Source organism: Pteropus alecto, unplaced genomic scaffold (assembly GCF_000325575.1).
Source record: "Pteropus alecto unplaced genomic scaffold, ASM32557v1 scaffold100, whole genome shotgun sequence".
NCBI classification, from domain to species: Eukaryota; Metazoa; Chordata; class Mammalia; order Chiroptera; family Pteropodidae; genus Pteropus; species Pteropus alecto.
The window spans coordinates 4,102,592-4,114,602 of NW_006430723.1; positions in this window are offsets into that span (position 1 = coordinate 4,102,592).

Consider the following 12,011-nt stretch of genomic DNA (forward strand, 5'->3'; position numbering starts at 1 on the left):
AGGTCAAACATACATTTGTAATGCACTATATTCTCTTATTGGTGGCCTGCATTCCTTTCAGGAATCCTGAGAACTCTTAAATGATATATATATATTTTTTAGTTTGCATATATTGTTTCAGTTTCATTCTATAAAGTTCTATTCTAATTAATGTCTCCTTTTCAGTATTATAATATTAAATAAAGTAGTTTCGCCTTCCAAAAGCCCCTGTGCTTCACTTATTCATTCTACTGCATCTCTATTCAAACCCCTGGCAAACATAAAAAAGTTCTGCTTTTTCAGTATGTTATATAATGGAAATCAAAGAGTATGTTGGCTTTTTCAGACTGATTTTTTTATTTAGCAATATACATTTAAGGTCCCTCTGTTTTGTTTTTTTTGTGTGTGTGTGTGGTTTGATAGTTCATTTCTTTTTATTGCTGAATAATATTTCATTGCATGGATTGATTACAGGTTGTTCATCCATGAGGGGCATCTTAGGCTGCTTCCAGTTTGGGTGAATAAGCTACAATAAACACATAGGTGCGAGATTTGTGTTGACATAAATTTTAAATTGCCTCAGAACACAACAGCTGTATCATATGATAAGACTATGTTTAGCTTTGGAAGAAACTGCCATAGTGTTTTCCACAGTGTCTGCATCATTTTGCATTCCCACTAGCAATGAATAAGAGTATCTGTGTGTCTGTTGCTCCATATCCTTAGCAGCATTTGATATTGTCAATGTTTTGAATTTTGGACATTCTAATATGTGCGTTGTGATTCTTGATTAATTTGAAAATGCCTAAAAACAACTAACTTTGAGCATTTTTTATAGACTTATTTGCCATACGTACATCTTCCTGAGTGAAGTCTCCATTCAAAACTATTGCCATTTATTAAATTGGGTTGTTTATTTTTTTTATTTTTGAGTATTATATTTTAGGTATATCTTTTATCAGAAAGACATATTTTGTCCTAGCCTCTGGCTTATCTTTCCATTCTCTTAACAATGTCCTTCACAGACAAGAAGTTTTTAATTCTCATAAAGCCAAAAATCATTTTTTCAAGGACAATGCTTTTAGATTTGTATCTCAAAACTCATTGTCACATAGATTTCTTCTATGTGTTCTTCTAAAAGTTTAATAATGCATTTTTATCTAAGCATATTATCCATTTTGAATTAATTTTTTGTAAAAGGTATAACAACATTGTCTACATTCAAATTTTTAGCATATTGATATCTAATTTTCCCAGTACCAATTGTGGAAATTTAGTCTACTCCTTTAACAAATATCTGTTAACTACACTTATGTGGGTATATTTTTGGGCTCTCTACTTTGTTCCCTTGATAAACGTTCCTATTATTTTGCTATATGCACATTGTTGATTGCTGTAGCTGCGTTGTCTTGAAGTTATGTAGTGTTAGTCCTTCAGTTTTGTTCTTCAGTATCATGTTGACTATTCTGAGTCTTTTTTCCTTGCATAGAAATGATCAAATCAATTTATCTATATTCACAAAATATTTTGCTGAAATTTTGATTAAGATTACATTTACTCTGTAAGTCAAGTTGAGAATTGACATCTTAACAATACTGAGTTTTACAACCCATGAATATAGAATATCTCTTTATTTATTTAGGTCTTTGAGTTCTTTCTTCTAAGTTTTGTCATTTTCTGCATAAAGATATACTTTTTTGTTAGATTGACCCTTTATGTCCAAATGATTAATTTTGGTGATATTTTTAATAGATTGCATTTTTATTTCAAAGTATATTATAAATTGCTGATACATAGAAAAGCAATTAACTTTTGTATATTACCTTTGTATCCTGTGACCTTGCTATAATTGCTTATTATTTACAAGTTTTTTTTTTTGTTTTTTTTTGGTTTTTTTTGGTTTTGTTGTTTTATTGTTGTCTTTTCTTGGAATTTTTTACACAGAGAATAATATCAGGTGAGAACAAGAATAAGTTTGTATAGTTTTATTTCCTGTTTTTAAGCTCACAAATTTTGTTTGATTTTATTGTCTTCTTATTCTAACTAGGACTTCTGGTACAATGTTAAATAGGAATGATAAAAGAGAACATCCTTGACTTTTCCCAGTCATAAGGGTAACATCCTATTTCTCAATGTTAAATACGATCGTAGCTATAGATTTATTTTTTCTTTTTTCTCCTTTTTTTCCTCTTTTAAATAAACTTTATTTTTTGAGCAGTTCTAAGTTTACAGCAAAATCGAGCAGAAAATACAGAATTTGTAAACACTCCTTGTTACCAACACTTCTGTTACACTGCCTCCCTCCACACACACACATAACACTCCCCATACACACATGACACTCCCCATCAACATCCCACTCAAGAGTGGTATATTTCTTACAACTAATGAACCTATACATCATGAACATCTAAATCCCATAGTTTTCATTAGAGTTCAAACTTGGCATTTGTTCTATGGCTTTGGATAAATGTATCTACCATTATAGTATTATGGTATTCTACAGTGCCATAGAATAGTTTCATGTCCATCAAAATCTGTGTTCCACCCACTGTTTCTTCCCACTACCCTAACTGCTGACAATCACTGATATTTTTACTGTCTCCATATTTGCCTTTTCCAGAGTGTCATATAGTTGGAGTCATTAAGCATGTAGTCCTTGCGGATTAGTTTATTTCATTTACTGTTATGCATTTATATTTCCTCCTTGTCTTTTCATGACTCAACAGTTCATTAGTTTTTAGCACTGAATCATATTCCATTGTCTGGATGTACCACAGTGTATTTATTTATTCACCAACTAAAGGACATTTTGGTTGCTTCTAAATTTTGGCAAATATGAATAAAGCTACTATAAACATCAGCACGTAGATTTTTGTGTGAACATAGTTTTCAGTTCTTTTGAGTAGTAAATACTAATTCCTGGATCATATGGTAAGAGTATGTCCAATTTTGTAAGAAACTACCTAACTGTCTTCCAAAACAGCTATACCATTTTGCATTCAAGATGAAAGTTTCTGTTGTTCCATATCATCAGCAGCACTTGGTGGTATCAATGTTCTGGATTTGAGGCATTCTAATTTGCATGTAGAGTTTTCTTACCATTGTTTTAATGTAGGTTGTTTGATACATGTTCAAGTTGAGGAAGTTCCCTTTATTTCTGTTTTGTTGAAAGTTATTGTAATAAATAGGTGTTAGATTTTTCAAAATTTTTTCTTTATCAATTGATATGATCATGTAATTTTTCTTTCTTTAGCTTATTGTTGTGATAGGTTAATTTAATAGATTTTTGAACACTGAACCAGCTTTGCTTCCCTAAAATATGTCTCCCTCTCTTGTAGTGTAAAATTCTTTTAATAAATTTTTGGATTCAATTTGTTAATTTTTGTTTTGTTATAGTTCCATATAGTTTTGGTATTAAAATAATTTGGCCTGATAAAACGAATTAATATTATTCCCTCTGCTTATACTATCTGTGGAGAAAAAAACTAGAGCCTTGGTATCGTTTCTCCCTCAAATGTTTGGTAGGATTTACCAGTGAAAGCATCTGGCACCAGATGAGAAAGAAGAACATGAGATTTGGTAGAATATGGGGACCTCAACTATCTCTGTCATACTTTACTTCTTAGAAGAATTGAAATACATATGGCATTGTAATTAGTATTGGAAGAGCCAGGAGTATAGAAGAGTGTTTATGTTATTTTTAAACTGTTTCTATATTTTTTGAAATATTTTGTAAAGTTTTTTTTTCAATAAAAATGTTTATTTGCATAAATGTTTTGTTATCTTTACTGGGAGAGAAATGTTAAACTGTATTCCAGAAAATAATGCTTGTAAACATTTACACTGACAGATTGCTGTTTTGAAACAATTATATCTGCTACAATGCCAAAAAATATCAATAGCAGATGTATCTGCAGCTGGAACAAGATAGCCACATGTGGTACAGTCACATTTGGCAATGAGGAAGAACTTCAGAGTCTGCGTTGGCTCCATTTTGTTGTTGTTGTTGTTGTTGCTGCTGTTGTTTTGTTCTGTTAGGTTAGCAAGACAGAGAGGCCTATCAATGCAGAGCATGTACAGAAAAGAGAAGCGCTGGATCTGAAGAAGCAAAAGTTGGTCTCGGAATATTGCTTCAACATCGTAATTTTAAATTTTACACCATGTTTTTTGGCACTTATTCTATTAGCTAATAATGAATAATGCTTGCTATAGAAAACATCAATGACAACTTCTGTTTTAAAGCCATCTTTTTCAAAAAATCCTAGGATTGACAGAGAGGAATCTTTATGAAACACATATAAAATTATATCAGTCTTAAAGAAGAAATTGGAAATATTGTGTTTTCCAAAGATGCATACCATATTTAGAAACACAAAGCAGCTGACAATTAGGAAATATAAATTTAAAATTAAAAAAAGAAAAAAACTAAACAATAGTAGCTCTACATAATTTTAAGGGTGCACCATGTCAACCCAGCAAAAGCATATATATTTTTTCACTTCACACAGCTCCATGACATAAAAAATTTGAAATCTTTAAATGTTTTTAAGCTAGTATAGTTTTAAGTAAAACAAATCAAAGACAAGCATGTGTATGCATACACATTAATAAACAAAAACCAACACAAATTTTTACAAATTTGGTAAAACTCTAAAATAAAATATTTAAAAAAATGAGCTACATATAAAACTAAAAATTATTTTATATAAGCAGGTTATTTTGTTTGTTCTGTGAATGTTGAAATATTTCCTGTTTTGTCTCAGAAAATATAACATTTAAAAAATTTTTCACAATAACATGTAAAAATAAAATAATTATAACACTAAAATGAAATATGTAAGAACTATAAGTAAAAATTTGCAAGACTTTACTAAAGAAAATGATACTGAGATATAGAAAGATTTAAAATAATTAAGGGCACAGTAAAGAGAAGAACTGAGGTCTAAATTTAGACAGTGGAAAAACTGAGGTAAAATTACTACACTCCATTACCTCATGCCATTCTTATTACAGTTATATACTTTGAGACTAAAACAAACAGATAATAAATTCTAGTATAAAACAAAAGTTCATTAGAGGCCACAGCAGTGAACAATGTCTAATTATACGTAATAATTTAAATGCTGTTGATTTAGACCCCCTACACACACAGCCATACCCAATTATAAAGTAACCACTTTGGAAGACAGGGCCAGGAAGATATCAAGAGTGTCCTTAAGAAAACAAAGATGACTGAGAGATACTTAAATTCTTGCTTCCTCTTTTCATGACTGGAAGTCAAAAGATATCTATATTTGATAAATCTAAGATATGATGTGACAGACAATTATTTCTAAACACTTTTAGCAATATCAGAGGTGGATTAAAGATGTATAGATTACCCATGTGAAGTGAATTGGGAATTAGCAGTAGTAGGCTATCAGTTTTGTATAACATTTTTGTTAACATTTGGTGCTTTTTTTCTGCTTCCAAATTATTTTACTTTTTAAAGGTATGAAAAAAAGTACATGGTTTGTGGAAAAATTATCAATACATTTGTTAGAAAGAGGTAATTTACAGAGGGAAACAGAAAACACTAGAAGCTCATCTTGCCCTACTCTAAAGACTAAATCATGTTTCCAGAAAAAGAAATATTTTAAGTTGTGGGAACAAGTCACACAGTCAATGGCACACTAACAGCTATAGAGATTTGGTATTTAGGTCAGAATTACAAACTTTTAATCTCCTTTATTTCCTATTTTTTATTTACTCCACCCCCGAAATTAGCAATACTTCTGGAAATTAGATTAAGGCTTAATTTACACATGGGAAGTCAATTGAACTCAGTTGGAGGAAGAAGAAAAACACAACGGCTTCCAGATAAAGCTAATAAGAAAAATTGATAAGTAAAATACTGTCTCAGGATACTATGGGGGATATTTTATTTAAGGAGCATGCAGTGACATACTCCAACACAAGTGCCAATAAAATATTCCCACCATTGACTGAGAGAGCTTTAACTTTCAAATACCTAAATACTTATTCCAAGAGGGGGCTCTGAGAAGCACTTTAATTTATTTAGGTATAGTTGCCTACTTTCTAATCTGTGATCCCCACACAATTTAATATAGATAAATGTACTTATGACCCATATGAGCTTTTTGCTTCCTTACTAGTCAAAGACCGAACACTTAAATACGAATATTAGATTGCAACCTCTATGAAACAAGAATTTTTATCTATTTCTATGGATAATTGCCACAGTCAAAACGGATCCTGGCAAAGCAAGTAACAATAAATATTTACACCCAAAAATAGGTTTAGATAAAAATGACGTCTAAAATCAAAATCACAAATAAGATGATTCTTGCTCCTTGAACCATATGTGAAAAGTATCCTAAGAATGGGTTTTCGTAGAGTGGAGAATTTTGTCCTCCATAGAGAAGCACTGCTTTGTAAGTCATTTGATGTGGCTTTTCATGAAGCAATCCACACATCACTAGTCTTCCTTCTTTAAGATGATCTCATCTACAGTTCTTGGGTAAGATCTCTCACCCTGCTACTTTCCAAGGTGATTTCTCCAAAGAAAAATCTCAAAAATGTCCTCTTCTAAATCCTGCTAGTAGAGACTACACAGCTTAAAGCCCTTATGTTTTGCTCCAATATTAAAAACAGCTTCACGTCTTTTTTTTTTTTTTTTTAGGAAATAATGCCTGTGCCTAATCACTCTATGGAACTTATGTCAAGTTATCCTAATGATTAGCTTGATTTGGTTATCTTTATTCGGTCAAAATGGCTTGATTACTGACACTTACTTTCTCTCTGTAAGCTTCTCTTTTTTTCTCCAGTGATATTTCACAATGGTGTGCTTTTTTTGCATTTCCTTAATCCACTCTATTTTGCTTTGGCACTTGGTAAAGTCAAATGAAAATGAAAATCTTTCAATTTTGAGATATTTTCCTGAACAGTTTATTTGGTAATTTCTTCCCTTCTCCTCTGTGATTTTCTTGAGGATCCCTACTGTTTAGATATTGAGCTCCCAGGACTAATGTCTCAGGGTCCTAATCTGTTCTTGTTTATGACTTCTCTCCCTTTTTTGTTAAAATTTTACTTTAGGAGAGATTTTTAAAAATTATTTCTGCCAAAACATCTAGTGAGTTTCTTTTGTTTGTTTGTTTGTTTGTTTGTAACTGCTATCACATTTTTAATTTTCTAGAGCTTTTTTAGGATTTTCTGAATATTTGTTCTTCATAACACCTATTCATGTTTCACAAATGAAAGATCTCTTGTCTTTTGAGGACATTGTGGTATGTTTAGTTTTCCCCTATCCATCGTGTTGTTTCTTTTTTTCCAGTTTTCCTTTAATTCTCTGTTTTTGGCCTTTATCTCATGTTGGTGTTGCTCAAAAACCTGGGTTTTAGTGGCCCACTCATACATAAGAATAGGGCACTAATCAGTTGAATGTTAGTTGGGTTGTGTGGAGAGTCTTGCTGAATGGTGAGCTTTCTCCAAAAACAGGCTGAGACATTATTTCAGATATTCCCAACTGTCAGTGTCCACTTTTCTTTCATTTTAGACTTGTCAGTTTTCTCAGAAATAAATTATTTCATCTTTTGTCTGGAAGCTAAAACATTTTGCGTAAACTATTTATGAAGTAGAGAAGGTATATTATGTAGGAATGCCACCATTTAATGTGCATATGTCCCTTATACTCCATTTTCACTATAGATCTTAAGACATTCTGATTTAATTTCTCAAGACTAGCTAATAAACCTATAGTCTTACACTGAAGTTTAGGGAGACCCAGACATGCAGTCGTGTGGATAGAAGAGGATCTATGAATCGAACATCTTTGTATAGACATTCAACATTTTTTTCAGCCCCACACATATCCTTACTTTTAGAATTATTTATATTTCCAGTCCTAGAGTTGTCTGAGATTGTGAGCCTCCTTATGCAGACATGAGGTTCAGATTTTTTCAGTCTTCTAAATAATAAAACTATAGTCTAATTATATTCTAGCTTTCAAAACTTTTGTTGCGGATGTTCTTTTTATGTGTTCTTTGTTCTTATGGTTTTATCCAATTTTATTGTTGCTAAGTTTTCCCTCTACTACTATTTTAAAGGGCTTCTGAGATATGACAACAGCATATGTTCAGTACATACGCCATTTTTTTCAAATTATTTATTTTTCAATTACAGTTAATATGTAAAATTGTATAAGTTTCAAGTATATAACTTAATAATTAAACATTGATATAACTTACAAAGTGATCACCTTGATAAATCTAGTAACCATCTGACATCATACACAGTTATTACGATATCATTGACTCTATTCCTTATGCTGTATTTTGTATCCCCATGATTATTTTGTAACTATTAATTTGTACTTTTTAATTTTTTTAATTACAGTTGACAAACAATATTATATTAGTTTCAAGTGTACAACATAGTGATTAGACACTTGTATAACTTACAAAGTGATCACAATAATAAATCTGGTACCCATCTGACACAATGTCATTATTATAATATTATCGACTATATTCTTTATGCTATATTTTACATCCTCATAACTATTTTGTAACTACCAATTAGTATTTCTTAATTCTTTCTCCTTTTTCACCCACCCCTCCAAAATCCTCCCATCTGGAGACTATCAAAATGTTTTCTGTATCTTTGGGTTTGTTTCAGTTTTGTTTATTTTGTTCTTTAGACTCCACATGTAAGTGAAATCATATGGCATTTGTCTTTCTCTGTCTGACTTATTCCACTCGACACAATAGCTCTAGGTCTATCCATGTTGTTATAGATAGCAAAATGTCATTCTTTTTTTATGACTGAGTAATATTCCATTGTATATATGTACCACCTCTTTTTTATCCATTCATCTATTGATGGATATCCAGGTTGCCTCCATATCTTAACTATTGTAAATAAGACTACAATGAACATATGGATTCACATGTCCCTTTGAAGTAGTGTTTTGGATTTCTTTAGATAAATACCCAGAAGTGGGATTACTGAGTCCTTCTTTGTCTTGTTATTGCCTTTCTTTTAAAGTCTATTTTGTCTGGTATAGGTATTGCTACCCTAGGTTTTTGTTTATTTCCATTTTCACGAATATCTTTTTTTCATCTCTTTACTTTCAGAGTGTATGTGTCTTTCGATCTGAAGTGGTTCTCTTACAGGCAGCATATGGTCTTATTTTCTTACCTATTTAGGTACCTGATCTTCAGGTTGTTACTTTAATTATGTTATCTTGGGATACACAAAGGAACAGATTATGTATAAAAAGGAGCATAAGAAATAAACTCGGGGAGACAGTTGTGAGATCTGTTCTCCCTCCTGCACCCTGTCTGTCTTCTCTTTTTTCTCAGTCCCCGCTCCCCCATTCAGGTACCCAGTTTGACGTGGTCAGCTGGTTTCCGACATTATTTATTTATTTTTTTTAGTGTTCCTTTTTTGCTGAAATATCTTTTTTCATCCCTTTACTTCAGTCTGTGTGTGCATTTCAATCTGAAGTCAGTCCATTGTAGGCAGCATACGGGTGTTATTATCTATTCAGCCACCTATCTTTTCATTGGAGCATCTAATCATTTACATTCAAAGTAATTGTTGATAGCTATGTAGTTATCACCATTTTATTATTCATATTTTCTATCTTTTTTCTTCTTCTTCTTCTCTAACATTTCCTGTAATACTGGCTTGGTGGTGATGAACTCCTTTAGCTTTTTCTTGTCTGGGAAGCTCTTTATGTGTCCTTTGAATCTAAATGATAGTAGTCCTGGTTGTAGGTCCTTGCTTTTCACTGCTTTGAATATTTTGTGCCAATCCCTACTGGCCTGCAAAGTTTTTATTGAGAAATTAGCTGACAGTTTTATGGGAGCTCCCTTGTAGGTAACTAACTGCTTTTCTCTTGCCACTTTTAAGAGTCTCTCTTTGTCTTTAAGCTTTGGCATTTTAATTTTGATGTGCCGTGGTATGAGACTCTTTGGGTTCTTGTTTGGGAATATCCGTGCTTCTTGGGCTTGTATGTCTATTTTCTTCCCTAAGTAAGGGAAGTTTTTCATCATTATTTCTTGAAATAATTTCTCAATCCCTTTATCACTTTCTTCTAGTATCCTTATGATGTGATGTTGTCCCAAAGGCCCCTCATACTATTCTATTTTTTTTGGATTCTTTTTTCTTGTTGCTGTTCCAAGTGAGTGTTTTCTGCTACTTTATCTTCTAAATCACCGATTCGATCCTCTGCTTTTTCTAATTTGTTGATTCCCTCTAATGTATTCTTCATTTCAGTTTTTATATTCTTCATTTCTGATTGGTTCTCTTTTACGTTTTCTATCTTTTTGTTAAAGTTCACATTGAGTTCATCTATTCTTTACTCTTCTCTTAAATTCACACTAAACATTTACAACAAATATTTTGAACTCTGCATCTGGTGGATTACTTGTCTCCATTTTTGTTTAGTTTTTTTGTTTGTTTGTTTGTTTTTTTCCTGGAGCTTTGTTGTGTTCTTTTATTTGCAAAGTTTCTTTTTCTCCCCATTCGGATGACTCCCTATGTTTGTTTCTATGTATTAGGTAGAACTGCTAGGTTTCCTGGTTTAAGTACAGTAGCCTTGTATAGGAAGCATGCTGTGGGAACTAGTGGTGCAATCTCTCTTTCACCTGAGCCGGGTGCTACAGGTGTGTACTTTGTATAGGTTGTATGTGCTCTTCTATTGTCACCGAGCCTTGATTATCGTTTCCACATCAATGGGAGGGATTGCTCCTCAGGATGATTGGTTGTGTGAGGACTGGCTGGTGACTACAGTATAGGAACTGTTGTTTAGGGGCTGACCCTATGGAGCAAGATTCGCTTTAGTAGGGCTCTGGTGCCTTCCAAGTCTGTCCTTTGGATGTGTCATCTTGAATATGGCCCCAAGTGCTCAGGTTCAGACTGAAGCCGATTGATCACTGGGTGTTTAGGACTGTGCCTCCTAGGAAAGGCCCCGCTGCAGGCTAAGTTCATTGTGTAGTCTCTACATTACCTCGGGCCACCTGGCATGAGCCATCGAACGATGCTTAGATGGCTGCCACCCACACTGGGTTTGGATGTGACTTGAGAAGCCAAGCTATGAATGAGGCCAGGTGCTAAGCTGGAGGCTGCTCAGGAAGAGGTATGTGGCACCCTGAGGTCAGATGCTGCTTGTTTAGGTTTTGTGAACCTTTGAGAGATTTTAGGAAAGTTTGCAGATGAGCCAAGACAGACCATTTGTATGGAAAATCCACTGGAAGCAGCTTGAGTGGGCCCAGAAGTTGGGTGGAGCAGGTTCTCAGGGAATCATCAAGGCAGGGTGATCTGGTAGTCAGGTTGATGGAGACTCAGGTATGGTGGCCACTAGCATCTGCCACTCGGTGAGAGGAAAGCTCAACAATAGCACAGTGACTTCTATCAGCACTTCTATTTGGTAGAAAGCTGACCTTCCAGCCCTTGCCCTGAAGCCAGACTATTCAGTTACTCTTCATATGTCCATGGAACTTTTGAGCTGCTGCCCCAACACTGAAGCTCAGAATGAGTTCATCAGTGGGTAAGTCCATGCATTGGCCCTTTAAAAGGAATGCCTGGGACTCTTGCAGCCCTCTGTCTCACTCAGTCACAATCTCTGCTGATTTTCACACCCAGAAGTTGTGGGGACTTCTATTCCTGGCACTGAAACTGTAAACCGAGGAGCCATGTATGGGGCTGGGACTCCTCATTCCTCCAGGGGAACATCGCAGCCGAGATATCCCTCCCAATTTTTAGCTGCCAGATGGGCGTCTTCTTTTGTATGTTTTAGTTGTAGGACTTCTGTTCGGCTAGACTTCAGAGAATTTTCAGTGACGATAGTATTGTAGTTTAGTTGTAATTATGACGTGGTCATGAGCGGAGGCAAGCAGTGTTTACCTACTCTGCCATCTTGAATGGAAATGCACAGTGTACCATTTTTAAACAGAAGTCTTATCACTTCGATGGAACTAAAAAATGTTAAAATAAATGATCATTTATTAAGTATCCATAATACT